The sequence below is a fragment of the Pholcus phalangioides genome, unplaced genomic scaffold (genome assembly GCF_987345545.1).
Source record: "Pholcus phalangioides strain wild (caught in Gottingen) unplaced genomic scaffold, Ppha-v1.0 ptg000010l_1, whole genome shotgun sequence".
NCBI classification, from domain to species: Eukaryota; Metazoa; Arthropoda; class Arachnida; order Araneae; family Pholcidae; genus Pholcus; species Pholcus phalangioides.
In genome coordinates this window covers 5,175,520-5,197,414 of record NW_028301603.1, presented here as the reverse complement: position 1 = coordinate 5,197,414, position 21,895 = coordinate 5,175,520, and the positions used below count along the sequence as shown (strand labels likewise).

At 42.6% G+C, this 21,895-nt stretch overlaps 1 protein-coding gene across 4 annotated transcripts in view; it reads right to left on the bottom strand.

The window, feature by feature from the left end:
- LOC149080791 (neuronal acetylcholine receptor subunit alpha-7-like) overlaps positions 1–21,895 on the bottom strand; it is a 265,283-nt gene that overhangs the window by 147,498 nt on the left and 95,890 nt on the right. The gene's annotated exons all lie outside the window — the stretch shown is intronic.

Genomic DNA, 21,895 nt, shown 5'->3' with positions numbered 1-21,895 from the left:
GACCGTGTGCGCGGTTGAATAAGTGCTTGTTTGGGCGTGTGAGTGAGAGTGTGTACGGTATGTTGTTGAGTGAGTGATTGTGTGTTTGGGCGAGTGAGTAAGTGTGAGGGTGGTGTGTGAGCGAGTGAGTGATTGTGTGTTTGGGCGAGTGAGTAAGTGTGAGGGTGGTGTGTGAGCGAGTGAGTGATTGTGTGTTTGGGCGAGTGAGTAAGTGTGAGGGTGGTGTGTGAGCGAGTGAGTGATTGTGTGTTTGGGCGAGTGATCGTGCCTATGGGCCGGTGAGTGACTGTGTTTTCGGGTGAGTGAGTGACCGTTCGGTCGGTGTACGGCAAGTGAGTGATTGTGTTTGTGGGCCAGTGAATGAGTGCGTGTTTGGGCGAGTGAGTGAGCGTGTGGGCGGTTGTGCGGGTGAGCGAGTGGGTGTGTGTGTGAGCGAGTGAGTGTGAGGGGGTGCGTGTGAGTGAGCGAGTGTGTGGGCGAGTGAGTGTGTGTTTTTGGGCGAGTGATCGAGCGTAAGGGCGGTTGTATGGGTGAGAGAACGTGTGGGCGAGCGGGTGAGTGGGTGAGTATGCGAGCGTATGTGCGAGTGAGCGAGCGTGTGTTCGGGTGAGTGATCGGGCGTGTGGGCGAGTGTGTGGGCGAGTGAGTGGGCTTTTATCACATTTTAGGCTTTTGAGTAAGGTCGAACTTGTTTATTTATATTTGTTACAGACAATAAACTGTTTGCATTGTCCTCTAGTGAGTTAGTGAGTACTATGACGTTATTACAAGCTCAAAAGTATATGGGTTTTTTACTACAATATAGGCATTGGTAGAAAGATGGATTTGTTTAATTATATTTGTTACAGACAACAAACTATTTGCAGTTACATCTATTGTGGCTTAATTAAGTATCATCATTAGTAAATTGACCATATTTGTCTGAGAAAATCGCGGTAAATTGGGCTTGGAAGTATGGGGACATACGGGATATTGCCAATTACCGCTAAAAGTGATTCCAAAACTGCGCAAATGAGCAAAATTGCCAACTCGTGCTAAAATCTCGAGGTGAACGAGCGAACTATTGAATTGATGAGCGTGGGAATGAGAGAGCGAGTGAGTAGGGGAGTGGTTGGATGAGTCGGTGAATGCTTGAGCTAGCGAGCTTTTGAGTCTGTGATGGTGTAAGTGAACGGTTGATTGGACGAGTGATTCAATAGGCGAGTTGGTGGGGAGTGAGCTACTGAGCCCGTGAGTGAGTCAGCGAATGAATGAAATAATGAATTGGTGAGCGAGTTGATAGGTAAGCGAACTACTCAGTTCGTTAACGGGTGAGTGAGGGATCGAACGATTGGGCAAGCGAGCTACTTAGTCTCTGAGCAAGTGAGTAAGTGAGTGAGCAAGTGATTGAGCGAGCGATCGTGTGGTCGGGTGTGTGGGCGAGGTAGTGAGTGTGTGAGTGAGCGAACATGTGAGCGGAGGTGTGGGCGAGTGATCGAGAATATGGGCGGGTGTGCGAGTGAGAGATTGTGTGTTTGGGTGAGCGAGCGAGCGAGCGTGTGGTCGAGGGTGTGGGCGAGTGAGTGAGCTTTTATCACACTTTAGGCTTTGGAGAAAGGTCGAATTTGTTTATTTATATTTGTTACAGACAGCAAACTGTTTCTATTTTCCTCTAGTGAGTGTTTATATGCAATGACGTCATTATAAGCTCAGAAGTGTATTGGTCTTTTACTACATTATAGGCAGTTGTAGAAAGTTGGAGTTGTTTAATTATATTTGTTACGGACAACAAACTGTTTGCAGTGGCATCTATTGTGTCCTAATTACTTATCATTATTAGTAAACTGACCATATTTGTCCGAAAAAATGCGTTAAATTGGGCTTGGAAGTATGGGAACACACGGGATATTGCGATATTACCGCTAAAAATGATTTCAAAAGTGCGAAAATAAACAATATTACCAACTTGTGCTAAAATCTCGCGGTGGGCGAGCGAGCTATTGAGTTGATGCGCGTGTGAGGTAGAGCGAGTGAGTAGGGGAGTGGTTGGATGAGTGGGCGAGTTGGTGAGTGTGAGTGAGTGAGCGAGCGAATGAAATAGCGAATTGGTGAGCGAGTAAGCGAGTGTGAGTGAGTGAGTGTGTGGGAGGTGCGTGGTTGGTTTGTGGGCGGTGTGTGGGCGACTGATCGTGCGTGTGGGCGCTTGAGTTCGCGCGTGTTTGGGCGAGTTCGCGCGTGTTTGGGCGAGTTCGCGCGTGTTTGGGCGAGTTCGAGTGTGGGCGATTGAGTTATGGTGTGTTTGGGTGAGTGATGGTGCGTATGGGCGGGTGAATGACTGCGTGTTTGGGCGAGTGAGTGAGAGTGTGGGCGGGTGAGTGACTGCGTGTTTGGGCGAGTAAGTGAGCGTGTGGATGGGTGTGTGGGCGAGTGAGTGTTAGAGTGAGCGATCGTGTGTGCCGGTGTGTGGGCGAGCGAGTGAGTGTGTGGGTGAGCGACACAGGGTCGTCACTTCAACTTTTTCCAGGGGGGCGCGGCAAAGCAAATGCACTCAGTGTATGTATATATATATATTTGTGTATTTTCAAAAGCCAGGGGGTTGTGCCCTTCCTAAATTACGGACCTGCTCACAAATACAAATGAAAATATCATACATCTACATGTCGTTTAGCCGTACGCATTTACAGGGTGATCAGCGAATAAGCCCTTATTTCAAAATTAAATATCTCTACAACAAAGATCAATAGAATTATGCGGTAAACGGTACGTTTATTAGCAAAACTGTAAGAATGTTGTACAGAAATTTCGAAAATTTAGTTTTTCTTTCAATTTTTTAAAATTAAAAAAAAAAAGGAAAACTGGAGATTTTGGGGTTTCGAAAATCCTCATTTGTGTGAAGAGAAACCACTGCATTCGCCTAAAGTTACTGCATGGGCTGCGGTATGCGCCAGAGGCATTATCGGCCCCTTCTTCGTGCGAGAAACGATTACTACTGAACGTTACGTTACAATTTTGGAACAATTTGTCAGCACACATGGTGCATACCGCAGCCCATGCAGTAACTGTAGGCGAATGCAGTGGTTTCTCTTCACACAAATGAGGATTTTCGGAACCCCATAATCTCCAGTTTTGTTTTAAAAAATTTTAAAAAAACTAAATTTTCGAAATTTCTGCACAACATTCTTACAGTTTTCTAATGAACGTACCGTTTACCGCATAACTCTATTGATCTTTTTTGTAGAGATATTTAATTTTGAAATAAGGGCTTATTCGCTGATCACCCTGTATCTCGCTTCTAATTAGTTATAAGGGGCCATTACGTAAGCAGATTTTTAGCCATTTTTGACCCCCCCCTTTTCAGCAAAAGTCAGCAAAACCGTGATACCCCCCCTCCCCCCCCCCCTTGTCTGCAAAATTTCGTCAGCAGCTTAGAACATTTCATATCCTGAAAAAGCGTGGTTGATGATGAAAGCAACCTTTAAACCCCCCCCCCCCTCTCCTTGTCATCAACAGTCAGCAAATCTGAAAATGCCCCTCGATGCTGACGTTATACTTGAATGACCCCTAATTAGCAACACTTACTTTTAGATTGAAAAGGTCGTTTTTTGGATGCATCATGTTCTGACATAAAGCCACAGATTTGTACAGGATGGTCAAGAAAGTCCGTAGAAACTTTAAAAATTCATAAAAACCGGAAAAATAACCGAAATAAAGAACGGTTTGCAGGGTTATCATCGCTAGGTCACGTGAATTTTTTTAGACAGGAAAAAAAAAAAATCTCAAAAAACAGCCGATAGGTGTCGCAGACGTACACAAGTGAAAGGAAAGATACTCAAATAGCGAACAGAATGCCTCCAAATCATTTATTAAAGCAGTATGTGTTTCACATGACCACTACCGCAGGGGATAAACATTGCTTGCGAGTCACAAATCCAACAACGGCAGAGTGCAGCAGATGCACATACACGCACATACATATATAAGTATATATTAATTATAAATTACATTTGCACTGTTTATGTTTGTGGCGAGACTTTTTAAAGGGGGAGATCGGCTCGTATTCGCGCCTTGAAGTTGGGAACCACAGAAACGAACTTCGGCCGACCACCACTGTTTCAACGGTGGGGTTCGAACCCGGGACCTCGCAACGCGTGGCCGGGGTTGGAAGACTGAAAGGGCTTCAAGGAAACTGTGATAAACCCGCTTTTTGTACCCATTCACAGAAGCACACCATTATAATCGCCAATTATACTCGACCAGCCGCTGTGGTGGTCGAGTGGTTATAGTGCCGGACTCGTGATGCGAGGATCCGGGTTCGAACCCCACAGTGGTGGTCGGCTGAAGTTGGTTTTCTGTGGTTCCCAACTTCAAGGCGCAAATGCGAGCCGATCTCCCCGTTAAAAAGTCTCGCCACAGAGAGCAACAGTCCAACATCTACAACGGTAAATCATTCAACCATAACACTTCACTCATAGTTAGAAAACTTGGGGGCAGATGACAGCACTACACATAACAAGCATTACACAGAAACAAACTTTACGTCAGGTTGCACTACACGTACACGCACATTCCCGCATGTACCGATTCGTTGGGGGTTCGTTGGGGGGTTCCGCGGGGGGGGGGTGCATGTGTGGTGTAGCAGTAGTAGGTAGGGCCTCCAAAAAATAGCTCGGGGATCCATGATGTTCTTAAGTCCGCCACCTCGTTGGGCAATTTGCCTGTTGTGGCGTTGTATTTGTATAACCCCAGGAAGTACGACTCGCCTCTGAGCAAACTATCCCGTTTTCTGGTCCATAATTATTTCGCCGCTCGTTTAATTATGATTCCAGTTAACTTTTTTTCCATAATATAGAACTGTTTGTGTAATGATCGTACCTCCTGTGTTATTTTCCTCCCTTTTGCGATTGAATTTTTTAGTTAATCTGAAATCCTCTACATAAATTTGAACTTTGAACCAAAATACCTTACCTTAGGTAAGTATCCTCCTTCCCTGGGCAGAAACTAGGGGGAGTGAGGGGAGGATGGTGCTTTGTGGGTGCCCCAGGTCCTGGACATGAGAGAACCCGTATAATTTCTCTCTTTATTATTTATTTTAATGCTCCTACTGACACCAAAACTTGACCCTTGCAATAGAGTCCATTCTTGTTTCTAATATTACGGCCTCAGGCCATGTCTGCCCCCCCCCCCAAGCTATGAACATCTTCGCTGCCAAAGTATACAGGGTGATTCAAAAGATAGGAAAACTTTAAGAGGTGATAGTACACACCAATACAAAAAATTGCCATCAGAGAATGCATGGGTTTAAGCGCGTTTCGAAACGGTCACTCCGCAAACGTTCCTGTTGAAATTTATCGGGAGAAAAACAACACACCATGCACGCAAATGTAACCTGGGGAAGAAAAAGAAACAGTATGCAATTCTGCCTCACAGTGAATAAAAGGCGTGGACGCCAGCTCTGTGAATTTATTCCAGAGTACAATCGTTCTAACAGTTGTAACGTACGGGATAATGGCGCCCATTAATTATACTGAGTCCGCGCCTTTTATTCAATACTAGCTATAATACCCGGCGCTGCCCGGGTTTTCTTCAATGAGGCTGTCAGAAACACGTGATATCTCCCTCTTTCTTTGAGGGACATGCAAACCGTGTCTAAGTTAACCAATATGGCGACTTCCTGTGCGACTCAAGAAATAAACAAATCTAGATTTAAAGAAACATAGAAATGAATATATACTTTTCTATCCTTTTTTAAGGGGCGCTATTTATTCCTATTCCCCCCCCCCCCAAACTTCAAGTTAATTATCTGCCTGTTTCAGCTTTCAAAAATGCTTAATTAAAGCTGTGGAATTTTTTCGATGATCTTTTTACGGGTCCATAATTAATTTTAAAACAACCTAAACTATATGAATTGATGCAGTTGAATATCAGAAGATATAAATAAAAAGTTGAAATCAATGTTATTACATGAATACCCAACTCAAAAGTAGGTCCGGCTAATTACTTCATATTCAATCTCCTGGGCTTCGTATATCTCTAAGCAAACACAATATTTCAGAAATCGGGAATTGTATACAATTTTTAAAATTATTGATGTGGCGGAAAACCCCCACCAAATTTCCGCATTTCTACAGTAAAATCGGCAATTTTAACAGTGAGTCTCACCTTTTCCTGACCCTCAAAGCGATGCTGATGATGATTATGACGTCTATTCAAAAATCCTCACTACTGAGAGTATTGAAATGTAATTGTATTGAATAGTAGTATTGTGTAGTATTGAAAGTATTGGCAAACCATTATAAAAGCATAAACTATTATACATATACTAAGAGGATTAAAGAAGTGACAAGCCCATTGTAAAGGCATATACACGTCTGAAACGCATTGCTAGGGAACCACGGTAACCAAAGTAAACGTTCGGAAAGTGATTGTTGAGTCCCAAAAACTATTGTTGCCGGACAGTTTTTGCCCATTTGGGGCACTTACCCTGCTCTGACAAAAATTTAAAGTAGCCTATCGTTCAAGGCGGGTTCCATTTGGTACATATGCAAAATTTGGCGACGATCGGTCTAAAATTGTAGATTTGTATAGAGAACATACACAGACACACACACAGACAGAAAGTCAATTTTATATATATATAGATAGATAGCTCAAATATTAATGTTATTGCATGGGTATCAACCTCAAAAGCGGGTCCGGCTCATTATTTTATATTTAATTTTCTAGGTTTCGTATCTCTAAGCAAACTCAATATTTCGAAAATCAAAAACTCAATTTAATTTTTAAAATTATTTATGCGGCGGAAAACCTTACTAAATTTCCGCATTTCTACGCTAAAATCGGCAATTTTAACATTGATCTCTATGGGAGATCGTGTTCGTTCGCATCGGGACACGTGGTTTCCTCCCATTAGATGCTCCTTCCAGTAATATAAGCTCGATGCTCGCCCCCAGATCGATTTTATGGAATACGCTCTCGCCGACTAACCCGAGTTATCTCGCCGGTGAACTGGAATATGCTCTCGCCTACCAACCCGAGTTATCTCGTCGATGGAATCTAATACGCTCTCGCTGACAAACCCGAGTTATCTCGCCCATGAACTCGAATACGCTCTCGCCGACTAACCCGAGTTATCTCGCCGATGGAATTGAATACGCTCTCGCCGACTAACCCGAGTTATCTCGCCGATGAACTGGAATACGCTCTCACCGATTAACCCGAGTTATCTCGCCGATGAACTGGAATACGTTCTCGCCGACCAACCCGAGTTATTTCGCCAATTAACTCGAATACGCTCTCGCCGACTAACCCGAGTTATCTCGCCGATTAACTCGAATACGCTCTCGCCGACTAACCCGAGTTATCTCGCCGGTGAACTGGAATATGCTCTCGCCTACCAACCCGAGTTATCTCGTCGATGGAATCTAATACGCTCTCGCTGACAAACCCGAGTTATCTCGCCCATGAACTCGAATACGCTCTCGCCGACTAACCCGAGTTATCTCGCCGATGGAATTGAATACGCTCTCGCCGACTAACCCGAGTTATCTCGCCGATGAACTGGAATACGCTCTCACCGATTAACCCGAGTTATCTCGCCGATGAACTGGAATACGTTCTCGCCGACCAACCCGAGTTATTTCGCCAATTAACTCGAATACGCTCTCGCCGACTAACCCGAGTTATCTCGCCGATTAACTCGAATACGCTCTCGCCGACTAACCCGAGTTATCTCGCCGATGGAATTGAATACGCTCTCGCCGACTAACCCGAGTTATCTCGCCGATGAACTGGAATACGCTCTCGCCGACTAACCCGAGTTATCTCGCCGATTAACTGGAATACGCTCTCGCTGACAAACCCGAGTTATCTCGCCCATGAACTCGAATACGCTCTCGCCGACTAACCCGAGTTATCTCGCCGATGGAATTGAATACGCTCTCGCCGACTAACCCGAGTTATCTCGCTGATGAACTGGAATACGTTCTCGCCGACCAACCCGAGTTATTTCGCCAATTAACTCGAATACGCTCTCGCCGACTAACCCGAGTTATCTCGCCGATGGAATTGAATACGCTCTCGCCGACTAACCCGAGTTATCTCGCCGATGAACTGGAATACGTTCTCGCCGACCAACCCGAGTTATTTCGCCAATTAACTCGAATACGCTCTCGCCGACTAACCCGAGTTATCTCGCCGATTAACTCGAATACGCTCTCGCCGACTAACCCGAGTTATCTCGCCGATGGAATTGAATACGCTCTCGCCGACTAACCCGAGTTATCTCGCCGATGAACTGGAATACGCTCTCGCCGACTAACCCGAGTTATCTCGCCGATTAACTGGAATACGCTCTCGCTGACAAACCCGAGTTATCTCGCCCATGAACTCGAATACGCTCTCGCCGACTAACCCGAGTTATCTCGCCGATGGAATTGAATACGCTCTCGCCGACTAACCCGAGTTATCTCGCTGATGAACTGGAATACGTTCTCGCCGACTAACCCGAGTTATTTCGCCAATTAACTCGAATACGCTCTCGCCGACTAACCCGAGTTATCTCGCCGATTAACTCGAATACGCTCTCGCCGACTAACCCGAGTTATCTCGTCGATGGAATCTAATACGCTCTCGCTGACAAACCCGAGTTATCTCGTCGATGGATTCTAATACGCTCTCGCTGACAAACCCGAGTTATCTCGCCCATGAATACGAATACGCTCTCGCCGACTAACCCGAGTTATCTCGCCGATGAACTGGAATACGCTCTCGCCGACAAGCCCGAGTTATCTCGCCCATGAATACGAATACGCTCTCGCCGACTAACCCGAGTTATCTCGCCGATGAACTGGAATACGCTCTCGCCGACAAGCCCGAGTTATCTCGCCGATGAACTGGAATACGCTCTCGCCGACTAACCCGAGTTATCTCGCCGATTAACTGGAATACGCTCTCGCTGACAAACCCGAGTTATCTCGCCCATGAACTCGAATACGCTCTCGCCGACTAACCCGAGTTATCTCGCCGATGGAATTGAATACGCTCTCGCCGACTAACCCGAGTTATCTCGCCGATGAACTGGAATACGCTCTCACCGATTAACCCGAGTTATCTCGCCGATGAACTGGAATACGTTCTCGCCGACCAACCCGAGTTATTTCGCCAATTAACTCGAATACGCTCTCGCCGACTAACCCGAGTTATCTCGCCGATTAACTCGAATACGCTCTCGCCGACTAACCCGAGTTATCTCGCCGATTAACTCGAATACGCTCTCGCCGACTAACCCGAGTTATCTCGTCGATGGAATCTAATACGCTCTCGCTGACAAACCCGAGTTATCTCGTCGATGGATTCTAATACGCTCTCGCTGACAAACCCGAGTTATCTCGCCCATGAATACGAATACGCTCTCGCCGACTAACCCGAGTTATCTCGCCGATGAACTGGAATACGCTCTCGCCGACAAGCCCGAGTTATCTCGCCCATGAATACGAATACGCTCTCGCCGACTAACCCGAGTTATCTCGCCGATGAACTGGAATACGCTCTCGCCGACAAGCCCGAGTTATCTCGCCGATGAACTGGAATACGCTCTCGCCGACTAACCCGAGTTATCTCGCCGATTAACTGGAATACGCTCTCGCTGACAAACCCGAGTTATCTCGCCCATGAACTCGAATACGCTCTCGCCGACTAACCCGAGTTATCTCGCCGATGGAATTGAATACGCTCTCGCCGACTAACCCGAGTTATCTCGCCGATGAACTGGAATACGCTCTCACCGATTAACCCGAGTTATCTCGCCGATGAACTGGAATACGTTCTCGCCGACCAACCCGAGTTATTTCGCCAATTAACTCGAATACGCTCTCGCCGACTAACCCGAGTTATCTCGCCGATTAACTCGAATACGCTCTCGCCGACTAACCCGAGTTATCTCGCCGATGGAATTGAATACGCTCTCGCCGACTAACCCGAGTTATCTCGCCGATGATCTGGAATACGCTCTCGCCGACTAATCCGAGTTATCTCGCCGATGGAATTGAATACGCTCTCGCCGACTAACCCGAGTTATCTCGCCGATGAACTGGAATACGCTCTCGCTGACAAACCCGAGTTATCTCGCCCATGAATACGAATACGCTCTCGCCGACTAACCCGAGATATCTCGCCGATGAACTGGAATACGCTCTCGCCGACAAGCCCGAGTTATCTCGCCCATGAATACGAATACGCTCTCGCCGACAAACCCGAGATATCTCGCCGATGAACTGGAATACGCTCTCGCCGACAAGCCCGAGTTATCTCGCCGATGAACTGGAGTACGCTCTCGCCGACTAACCCGAGTTATCTCGCCGATGAACTCGAATACGCTCTCGCCGACCAACCCGAGTTATTTCGCCGATTAACTCGAATACGCTCTCGCCGACTAACCCGAGTTATCTCGCCGATGGAATTGCATACGCTCTCGCCGACTAACCCGAGTTATCTCGCCGATGAACTGGAATACGCTCTCGCTGACAAACCCGAGTTATCTCGCCCATGAATACGAATACGCTCTCGCCGACTAACCCGAGTTATCTCGTCGATGGAATCTAATACGCTCTCGCTGACAAACCCGAGTTATCTCGCCCATGAACTCGAATACGCTCTCGCCGACCAACCCGAGTTATTTCGCCCATTAACTCGAATACGCTCTCGCCGACTAACCCGAGTTATCTCGCCGATGAACTGGAATACGCTCTCGCCGACCAACCCGAGTTATCTCGTCGATGGAATCTAATACGCTCTCGCTGAGAAACCCGAGTTATCTCGCCCATGAATACGAATACGCTCTCGCCGACTAACCCGAGTTATCTCGTCGATGAACTCGAATACGCTCTCGTCGACTAACCCGAGTTATCTTGCCGATGAACTGGAATACGCTCTCGCCGACCAACCCGAGTTATTTCACCGATTAACTCGAATACGCTCTCGCCGACTAACCCGAGTTATCTCGCCGATGGAATTGAATACGCTCTCGCCGACTAACCCGAGTTATCTCGCCGATGCACTGGAATACGCTCTCGCTGACAAACCCGAGTTATCTCGCCCATGAATACGAATACGCTCTCGCCGACTAACCCGAGTTATCTCGTCGATGGAATCTAATACGCTCTCGCTGACAAACCCGAGTTATCTCGCCCATGAACTCGAATACGCTCTCGCCGACCAACCCGAGTTATTTCGCCCATTAACTCGAATACGCTCTCGCCGACTAACCCGAGTTATCTCGCCGATGAACTGGAATACGCTCTCGCCGACCAACCCGAGTTATCTCGCCCATGAATACGAATACGCTCTCGCCGACTAACCCGAGTTATCTCGTCGATGGAATCTAATACGCTCTCGCTGAGAAACCCGAGTTATCTCGCCCATGAATACGAATACGCTCTCGCCGACTAACCCGAGTTATCTCGTCGATGAACTCGAATACGCTCTCGCCGACTAACCCGAGTTATCTCGCCGATGAACTCGAATACGCTCTCACCGATGAACCCGAGTTATCTCGTCGATGAACTCGAATACGATCTCGTCGACCAACCCGAGTTATCTCGCCGATCGACTCGAATATACCCTTGCCGACGAACCCGAGTTATCTCGGCCATGAACTCGAATACGCTCTAGCCGACCAACCCGAGTTATTTCGCCGATTAACTCGAATACGCTCTCGCCGACTAACCCGAGTTATCTCGCCGATGAACTGGAATACGCTCTCGCCGACCAACCCGAGTTATCTCGCCCATGAATACGAATACGCTCTCGCCGACTAACCCGAGTTATCTCGTCGATGGAATCTAATACGCTCTCGCTGAGAAACCCGAGTTATCTCGCCCATGAATACGAATACGCTCTCGCCGACTAACCGGAGTTATCTCGTCGATGAACTCGAATACGCTCTCGCCGACTAACCCGAGTTATCTCGCCGATGAACTCGAATACGCTCTCACCGATGAACCCGAGTTATCTCGTCGATGAACTCGAATACGATCTCGTCGACCAACCCGAGTTATCTCGCCGATCGACTCGAATATACCCTTGCCGACGAACCCGAGTTATCTCGGCCATGAACTCGAATACGCTCTAGCCGACCAACCCGAGTTATTTCGCCGATTAACTCGAATACGCTCTCGCCGACCAACCCGAGTTATCTCGCCCATGAATACGAATACGCTCTCGCCGACTAACCCGAGTTATCTCGCCCATGAATACGAATACGCTCTCGCCGACTAACCCGAGTTATCTCGTCGATGGAATCTAATACGCTCTCGCTGACAAACCCGAGTTATCTCGCCCATGAATACGAATACGCTCTCACCGATGAACCCGAGTTATCTCATCGATGAACTCGAATACGATATCGCCGACCAACCCGAGTTATCTCGCCGATCGACTCGAATATACCCTTGCCGACGAACCCGAGTTATCTTGGCCATGAACTCGAATACGCTCTCGCCGACTAACCCGAGTTATCTCGCCGATGAACTCGAATACGCTCTCACCGATGAACCCGAGTTATCTCGTCGATGAACTCGAATACGATCTCGCCGACCAACCCGAGATCGTATGGCGGATGACAGCACACTACACATAACAAGCATTACAAAGATACAAACTTCACATAGGTTCACAACATATACACGTAACATTCCATCAGGCATCAATTTGTTAGAAGTCTGGAATGTGGACGACTTCCATGCATGGTTTAGTAGCGTTGAGATCCTAGAAACGAATATATACTTTTCTTTCCTTTTTTAAGGGGCGCTATTTATTCCTATTCCCCCCCCCCCTCCAAACTTCAAGTTAATTATCTGCCTGTTTCAGCTTTCAAAAATGTTTAATTAAAGCTGTGGAATTTTTGATGCACTTTCTGCGGGTCCATAAGTAATTTTAAAACAACCTAAAACTAATATATGAACTGATGCAGTTGAATATCAGAAGATAATACGGAGACATTAATTTTTCATGCTTGAGAAGATATAACTAAAAAGTTGAAATCAATGTTATTACATGAATACCCAACTGAAAAGTAGGTCCGGCTAATTAGTTCATATTCAATCTCCTGGGCTTAGTATACCTCTAAGCAAACACAATATTTCAGAAATCGGGAATTCTATACAACTTTTAAAATTATTGATGTGGCGGAAAACCCCACCAAATTTCAGCATTTCTACAGTAAAATCGGCAATTTTAACAGTGAGTCTCACCTTTTCCTGACCCTCAAAGCGATGCTGATGATGATTACGACGTCTATTCAAAAATCCTCATTACTGAGAGTATTGAAATATAATGGTATTGAATAGTAATATTGTGTAGTATTGGCAAACCATTATAAAAGCATAAACTATTATACATATATATGGGGATTAAAGAAGTGACAAGCCTATTGTAAAGGCATATACACGTCTGAAACGCATTGCTAGGGAACCACGGTAACCAAAGTAAACGTTCGGAAAGTGATTGTTGAGTCCCAAAAACTATTGTTGCCGGACAGTTTTTGCCCATTTGGGGCACTTACCCTGCTCTGACAAAAATTTAAAGTAGCCTATCGTTCAAGGCGGGTTCCATTTGGTACATATGCAAAATTTGGCGACGATCGGTCTAAAATTGTAGATTTGTATAGAGAACATACACAGACACACACACAGACAGAAAGTCAATTTTATATATATAGAAGACACAGATTTGCATACGGTTTCTTCTTCTTCCCCAGGTTGCATTTGCGTGCATGATGTGTTCTTTTTCTCCCGATAAATTTCAAGAAGAATGCCATTTGAACGTTTGCGGAGCGGCCGTTTCCAAACACGCGTTTGCGTTCCACGTTAGACCATGCATTTTTTGATGACAATTGTTTGTATCGGTGTGTGTACTATTACACCTCTTAAAGTTTTTCCCCCATCTTTTCTGAATCACTATCTCCGGTTATGTAGGCTGGATACATCGTCAAAACATTGCGGCGACGCGGCACACCTCAACACAGTTGTGTTGTAACGCGCGCGCTCTCTCTGCGGTCTAGAGTCATCCCGCGCTCTTTCTTGTCTTTGCGAGATATTTTGTGTGCTTGTAAATAGTTCAATTAGCTTTTTCACTTAATGTAAAGGCACGTTTACATACTCTGCTTAAAGTAGTTTAGTAGTAGTTAAATTAATTTTAAGTCATTGATTTACTGCAAAACGTATCAATAAAAGTTAATTATTTGTTAAGTTCCGATTATTATTTATGATGACGTAATAATCGATGATGGCGACGGCTAAAATATTTTGTGAAAAATAGAGCTGATAAATGCTATGTTCCGTCTAAATAACTCAAATTGTCACAGCAAATATAATTTGCGTTCAAAAAAATAGATAACAGAGATTGAGTAATGTTTCTATAGGGTATCTATAGGCTAGCGTGGAGATCTGTCGAGACCGTATGCGAACTGACCAATATAAGCTGGCAGTAAAAATTCGGAATGATTGTCGAGATCGTTATGGAAATTCCCTGACATTTATAGGGATGATCACCGGAGTCATCACCGTTTTATTGCATTCGTGAGATGACTCACGACTTGAATAACGTGCACTATAATCCTCTGTCGTGTCATTATAGAAACAGTTATCGTGTGGACATTCCGAGTTCATTCGCATTGATTATTGCCCGTCTATATTGTTATCAATAACGGAGTTTGTGATAGGTGCGATAATAGCGTGCGGGTATAGAATCACATAGAATTTTTTTTTTCGGCATCGAAACACGATAATCTACCACAAAGCTGTCAGAAAAACCAATCCTGCGCTGTAAATGACTCCAAAAAACGTAGTTGTGTACAGTTCGTCTGCCATTACTCTACTTTTTTGTGTTTTACCATGATAATGTAGGCGATGGAACCGTATATTTCGATTGCATGAACTCAAGTATACAGGGTGCATAGCAAACAGGGCAGCTTGTGCCAGCCCTGAACACGAGTCAGTGACCCTGCATGTTATCCGTACGCTGCCTTCGTTCGGCAATACAATTCGCGAACTACATTTCTTCTGCCACTAAAAATAAAAATAAAAGCTAATAGTACACTTCCCTCATCTTTACTCGCAAACATTACGCAGATGAGATAGGAGGCTCGACGAGATCCGAGAGGGGTCTTCGGGTGCCCTCAAGAGAAGACACCCAAGACCACTCTCTCCCTATCGTGGGTGGGGCTCGAAGAGAGCCTAAGATGGGAGGCTTTGGGTGCAAGGCGCCCCTCACCCCATCCCGCTCGATGGGCCAGGGCTGGCCCCTATCGCCAGAGGCGAACTGTAGAGGGGCCATACAGTCCCTCTGTCGCCAAGCGCGAACAATAAAGGGGCCATACAGTCTGTGGGCCCCTGTCACCAGAGAACCATACCGAAAACAAAGCAAAAAAAAAAAAAAAAACAACCGATTGCCGAAAGATACTGTTAGACGACGGCGAGCGCTTATCACGTGCTTTCAAGCGACCCCCTAGGGCAAGGGTTTCCAACGTTAAGTTTCTCGTGGAAATCCTTGGTGATATATCATGAGGCTGTTCTACATAACTCAAAAATATCTGAATATTTACCCAAAAAAAAATGTCCGGGCTGCAGTCTCAAAAAGCAGCACCATAGCCCTAGGGCAAAATCGGAAAAGGCTTAGGCACCACCTCTAATAAAACATAGTTATTGTCATAAATCATTGTGCCAGATTTTTTTATCGGGGGAAGCCCAAATACAATGAAGCTAGCCACATGGCCGTCACAAGGGGGAGCGGAGATGACAGGGCTCTCTCTTGTCGCGGGCCGTGTCACGACACATTATTAGAGTAAATAATGAAATTGCATTACGTGAATAGTGACATTATTTGTGTGTTACTGTGGAACAAAAGGAATTTCAATTAATTTCACTTACGGTAAATCACAATTACAAGGAATCATTCCCCATTCTATGTGCTCTCCCAGAAACAATAACAAAACACGGTCGCTCACCACCGTCAGTGTTTAATCCAAAGTGGGGGGGCGGGGGGGTCACATCTCTTTTTTGTCTTGTATTTCATTCAAAAGCGACATCAGCGCTACAAAGGAAAACAATTAAACACGGTGTCTTGGCACTCAAACTTGACGTCGCGACACCATACCAGCGAGTGCGTGCGTGCGTTCTCTCTCTATCTTTTCAAAAGGAACGAGAAATTTTACTTTGGGGTCATTCAAGTATTACGTCAGCATCGGACAGGGGGGGGATGGGGTTTCGGAGAATATGAAATATTCTAAGCTGCTGGCGAAAATTTTCTGACGGGGGTCGCAGCGAGCGAAATCAAGCATACATCGTCGAGTAAGCACTATGAAGTTCCCTCCCGCCAATGATAGACGTGGCAGGGCTCTAGCACGGGGTTCCCGGGAAAAATCATATTATTTTTGTTTTGCTTTTTTTTATACTACAGTCAAATCCCGTTTTAACGAATACCGTTACAGCGAAAATATTCTATACCGAAAACCTTTCTAATCCCCCAGATAAGTTTACATAGGGACATTTTTAAATAACCTGCAATTTCTTTATAACGAAACTCCGTTATAGCGAAGTGATTTCTACGTGCCTTGGAGTTCGTTATAACGGGATTCGACTGTATAAATTCATTATAGAGGAGGCCCGTGGGATATTTCAGTGCAGGGAGCTTGGCTCACAACCGAGTTTCTCGCGGGGGGAAAAAAAGGAAAATTTTCTTCCCGCATTTAATCGCGCGCAAATTTTTTCCCCCAGATAGTGGACACATTCTGTATTATTTCACCTGCACAGACCTGTTGCTTCTCTGCGCAGGGAATTTCGATATATCGATATGATGAAGTAAAACTCTATCATATACAATGCAGGGAAAATTTCTCCGCTCAGAAAAAAAAAAAACTATGCACAGGGAGGCATTTTCAGTCGCTTTCAGACTCTAAAAGTCCATACTCTGCAAGGACGCGGTAGCCCAGGCCAATAAGATAATTGCCTGAAGTACCAAAGGATGCTTAGATGTTTCGATACACGATTCGACCTTGTCAGAAAACTTTCCTGACACAAGGTGTACAGCAGAAACGGCGACATGACTGCAGAAAAACAATTGCTACCGCAGGGAGTTCCCCCATCGAGAGGTTAGCGCACCAACCTCTCAATGAGCATAAAAAGCAAGCCTGCCGTTCGGAATCGGCAATAAATTGTAGGTCCCGGTCTAAAATTAGCCTTCGTGTGCTGAAAATGACTGTGACGCGACAAAAATTGTCAAATGACCATACTCTGCAAACGTATTCACCATGAGAAAATGGTGCCTTTCTTTGTTACTTTTGTTCCATGACCGATAAACGGGTAAAAATAAAATTTTATCAGTAAAAATGTGCTTTTTCTTCTTAGAAAATACTACTGCGTGTGTATGTATTATATGTCATATTACACATGACATCATTAAAATGGAACTACTGCTGCCACCTATAAAATTAAAAATATAACTGTTGTGCTTTGATTGAAATTGATCATTGGATTTTGATCAATGTGTTGCATTGAAAAAATTCAATATAATATGATATTGGCAAATATTACTAAGCAGCAATGTTTATTAAATTGCCAAGTTTGTTTCGGAATTTTAACAGTTGTTGTTTGTACATTGTAAATTAGTATCAATAAAATGCAAAAAAATGATTGAGAACAGCCTAACTTCGAAATTTGGATGAGTTTATACCACGTGCGATTGCATGACGTTTTACCGCACGCAAACAGCAATTATTTTCAAGCAAACTTGACAATTTAATTGAAATTTCCTCAAAACAAATGTTAATCTCAGTATCGTATTGATTTTTTTTTCTACTGCGCATTAATCAAAAAACAGTCATAAATTTCAATCGAAGAATCACAACATTTTTATTTGATTGCTGACGGCGGTAGTTCCAGTTCAGTGATGTTTCTTACGTATAATCAGTGTAGTCTTAACGCATGAGCCCAGGCGGGGCTCACAAAAAATGAGATGCGGTTGTGGAATTTACAAAAAGGAGGGCCTCAGAAAAACCACTATGCCCGGGGACCCATGAAGCTCTTAAGACGGCCCTGCATATAATGCATACACGGGATGGATACTTAATTCCCGCATTTTACAGGTAAACCGTTTATACTAGAGCAGTAGTTCCCAATTTTTTTTCCCTCCCGCACCCCTTGAATAATACGTTTTCATCTATTAGAAAATTACGGGTTTATTTTCTGTAATTGATTACATTAATTATCCAATAAGGGGGGGGTGGGGCGTTCAAGTATTACGTCAGCAAATTTTTAGCCATTTTTGAACCCCTTCCCCTTGTCAGCTAAACCCCCATCCCCCCTCCGTCAGCAAAATTTCGTCTGCACTGAACCCCCCTCCCCCCTAACGCATATTGGTGGGATCAGAGACGTGGGGTGGGAGTAGTGTACGCGTCGCTTGACCGCGATAGTGCCAATTTCTGCCACTAGATGGCGCCAGCCGCCGCTAAGACTACTGTGGGTTTCGTAACACCCCCCCCCCCCCAGACGATCAATTCTTTATTTTTTTAATGCAAAAAATGTTTTTAAAAGACAATTAAAATTTTGAAAGAAAACGCGTTTATAAGTTGTTATAATGAATTTCTGTTAATTTCAATGCTATTTGATGGCTAAGAACTGAAATTTTGTGTTTAAAAAATTCCCTTCACATATATTGAACCCTTGTCGTGCGGACCAAATGTGGCCGGTTATCTGATGCGAACTCAAACCTAATTTTGCAAGAATTAACTGACCGGCACATTTACAGATCACTCAAGTGCCCCGTGGCACAGTTCCAGAGCATTTATGCGGAATAGGTGTTGGTATATGCATATTCCTGGAGAAGTAGTTTTTTGAAGAAAAAACCTCAAACAGCCATTTTCATGCACTACAGTTGACAAAGCTAACAATAACTTCTACACATGATGCAGAAGTTATTGTTAGCTTTGTCAACTGTAGTGCATGAAAATGATTGTTTGAGGTTTTTTTTTTATGGAATTTATTTTTTTCAAATATATATCAAAATTAATTATAAATTTTATTTAAATTTATTTTTTTGCTTAAAAATTCAATTTTTTCTTGAAATAAAAGTAATTAAGAAAGAAAGTGTTAATTTCAATATATATATTGGCGGCTCTATCCTGAGTGTTAAATAAAATTCAAATATATAAAATGACCAAGACGTTGATAAATTGAATAAAGACGGAATCAAAATTGGATGGAAATTAAATGAATAAAGCATAAAACTAAAAAACTGGAACAAAACAAAAATTAGATAAACTTGAAGATAAATTAGAATAAAACGAGAAATATGATAGAGTAAAACTTGAAAACAAAATATAAAATGCGAAAAAAACAGAAATATAGACTAAATGAATAAAGTCGGAATTTCGTCGTTTTAAGTAAAACCTTTTTAAATAATAGAATAACAACGGAAAAGAGAAAGAAAGTCAATTGTAGAGCAGATACCAAATGAAAATATGATTTTAAAAAAATAATGTCTGAAAGAATAATGATGGGATTAAAGTCTGAATGGATAATAATAAGAATAAAGTCTGAATGGATAATAATAAGAGTACAGACTGAATATTGATGAGAATAAAAACACTGAATAAATGATGATGATAATAAAAACTCAATATTTATGGGTATAAAATAAACATAATAATTGTGAGAATAAAGACTGAATATTATTGAGAATAAAGACTGGATACTGATGAAAATAAAACCTAGATATCGATGGATGTATACAGACTGAATACTGATTACAATAAGAGTAGTGATGAGGATAAATACTGAGTAGTGATGAGAATGGCAACTGGTAATTAATGAGAATGAAGACTGAATAATTAGTGATAATAAGGACAGAATATTGACGAGAATAAAAGCAACTTATTTATTAATAATTATTTATTAATAATCATTTATTAATGATTGAGAGTGTAGACTGAATAATGACGGAAATATAGCCTGGACATTGATGAGGATAAAGACTGAATAATGACGGAAATATAGCCTGGACATTGATGAGGATAAAGACTGAACATTGATGAGGATAAAGACTGAACATTGATGAGGATAAAGACTGAACATTGATGAGGATAAAGACTGAACATTGACGGAACTATAGCCTGGACATTGATGAGGGTAAAGACTGAACATTGATGAGGGTAAAGACTGAACATTGATGAGGATAAAGACTGAACATTGATGAGGATAAAGATTGAACATTGATTACTATGGAGACTGAACATTGATTACTATGGAGACTGAACATTGATTACTATGGAGACTGAACATTGATTACTATGGAGACTGAACATTGATTACTATGGAGACTGAACATTGATTACTATGGAGACTGAACATTGATTACTGTGGAGACTGAACATTGATTACTATGGAGACTGAACATTGATTACTATGGAGACTGAACATTGATTACTATGGAGACTGAAGAGATGATAAAGTCTGAACATTAATAATAAAGACTGAACATTAAAAATGATAAAGACTGAACATTAAAAATGATAAAGACTGAACATTAAAAATGATAAAGACTGAACATTAATTATGATAAAGACTGAACATTAATTATGATAAAGAATGAACATTAATTATGATAAAGACTGAACATTAATTATGATTAAGACTGAACATTGATTACTATGGTGACTGAACATTGATTACTATGGTGACTGAACATTGATTACTATGGTGACTGAACATTGATTACTATGGTGACTGAACATTGATTACTATGGTGACTGAACATTGATTACTATGGTGACTGAACATTGATTACTATGGTGACTGAACATTGATTACTATGGTGACTGAACATTGATGATAATAAGGACTCATTATTGATTAGAATAAAAACTTGATAATAGTTGATAACAAAGACTGAATATTAGTGAGAATAGGCAGACATAAATGGGAATAAAGAAGGATAATATGCACAGAGGAGAAATGATATAATGAACAAATGGTAATTTTGTTCGCACTGAATAAATTATGATTATTAAAACTCAATATTAATGAGAATGAAGACCAAATATTGATGTGAATAAAGTCCGGATATTCATGAGAAAAAAGATTAAACATTGATGAGAAAAAAGATTAAACATTGATGAGAAAAAAGATTAAACATTGATGAGAAAAAAGATTAAACATTGATGAGAAAAAAAAATTAAACATTGATGAGAAAAAAAAATTAAACATTGATGAGAATAAAGTTCGGATATTGATGAGAATAAAGTCCGGATACTAATGAGAATAAAGTCCGGATATTGGAGAATAAAGTCCGGATATTGATGAGAATAAAGTCCGGATATTGATGAGAATAAAGTCCGGATATTGATGAGAAAAAAGATTAAACATTGATGAGAAAAAAAATTAAACATTGATGAGAAAAAAAATTAAACATTGATGAGAAAAAAAATTAAACATTGATGAGAAAAAAAATTAAACATTGATGAGAAAAAAAATTAAACATTGATGAACATAAAGTCCGGATATTGATGAGAATAAAGTCCGGATATTGATGAGAAAAAAGATTAAACATTGATGAGAAAAAAGATTAAACATTGATGAGAAAAAGATTAAACATTGATGAGAAAAAGATTAAACATTGATGAGAAAAAAAATTAAACATTGATGAGAAAAAAAATTAAACATTGATGAGAAAAAAGATTAAATATTGATGAGAATAAAGTCCGGATATTGATGAGAATAAAGTCCGGATATTGATTAGAAAAAAGATTAAACATTGATGAGAAAAAAGATTAAACATTGATGAGAAAAAAAATTAAACATTGATAAGAATAAAGTCCGGATATTGATGAGAATAAAGTCCGGATATTGATGAGAATAAAGTCCGGATA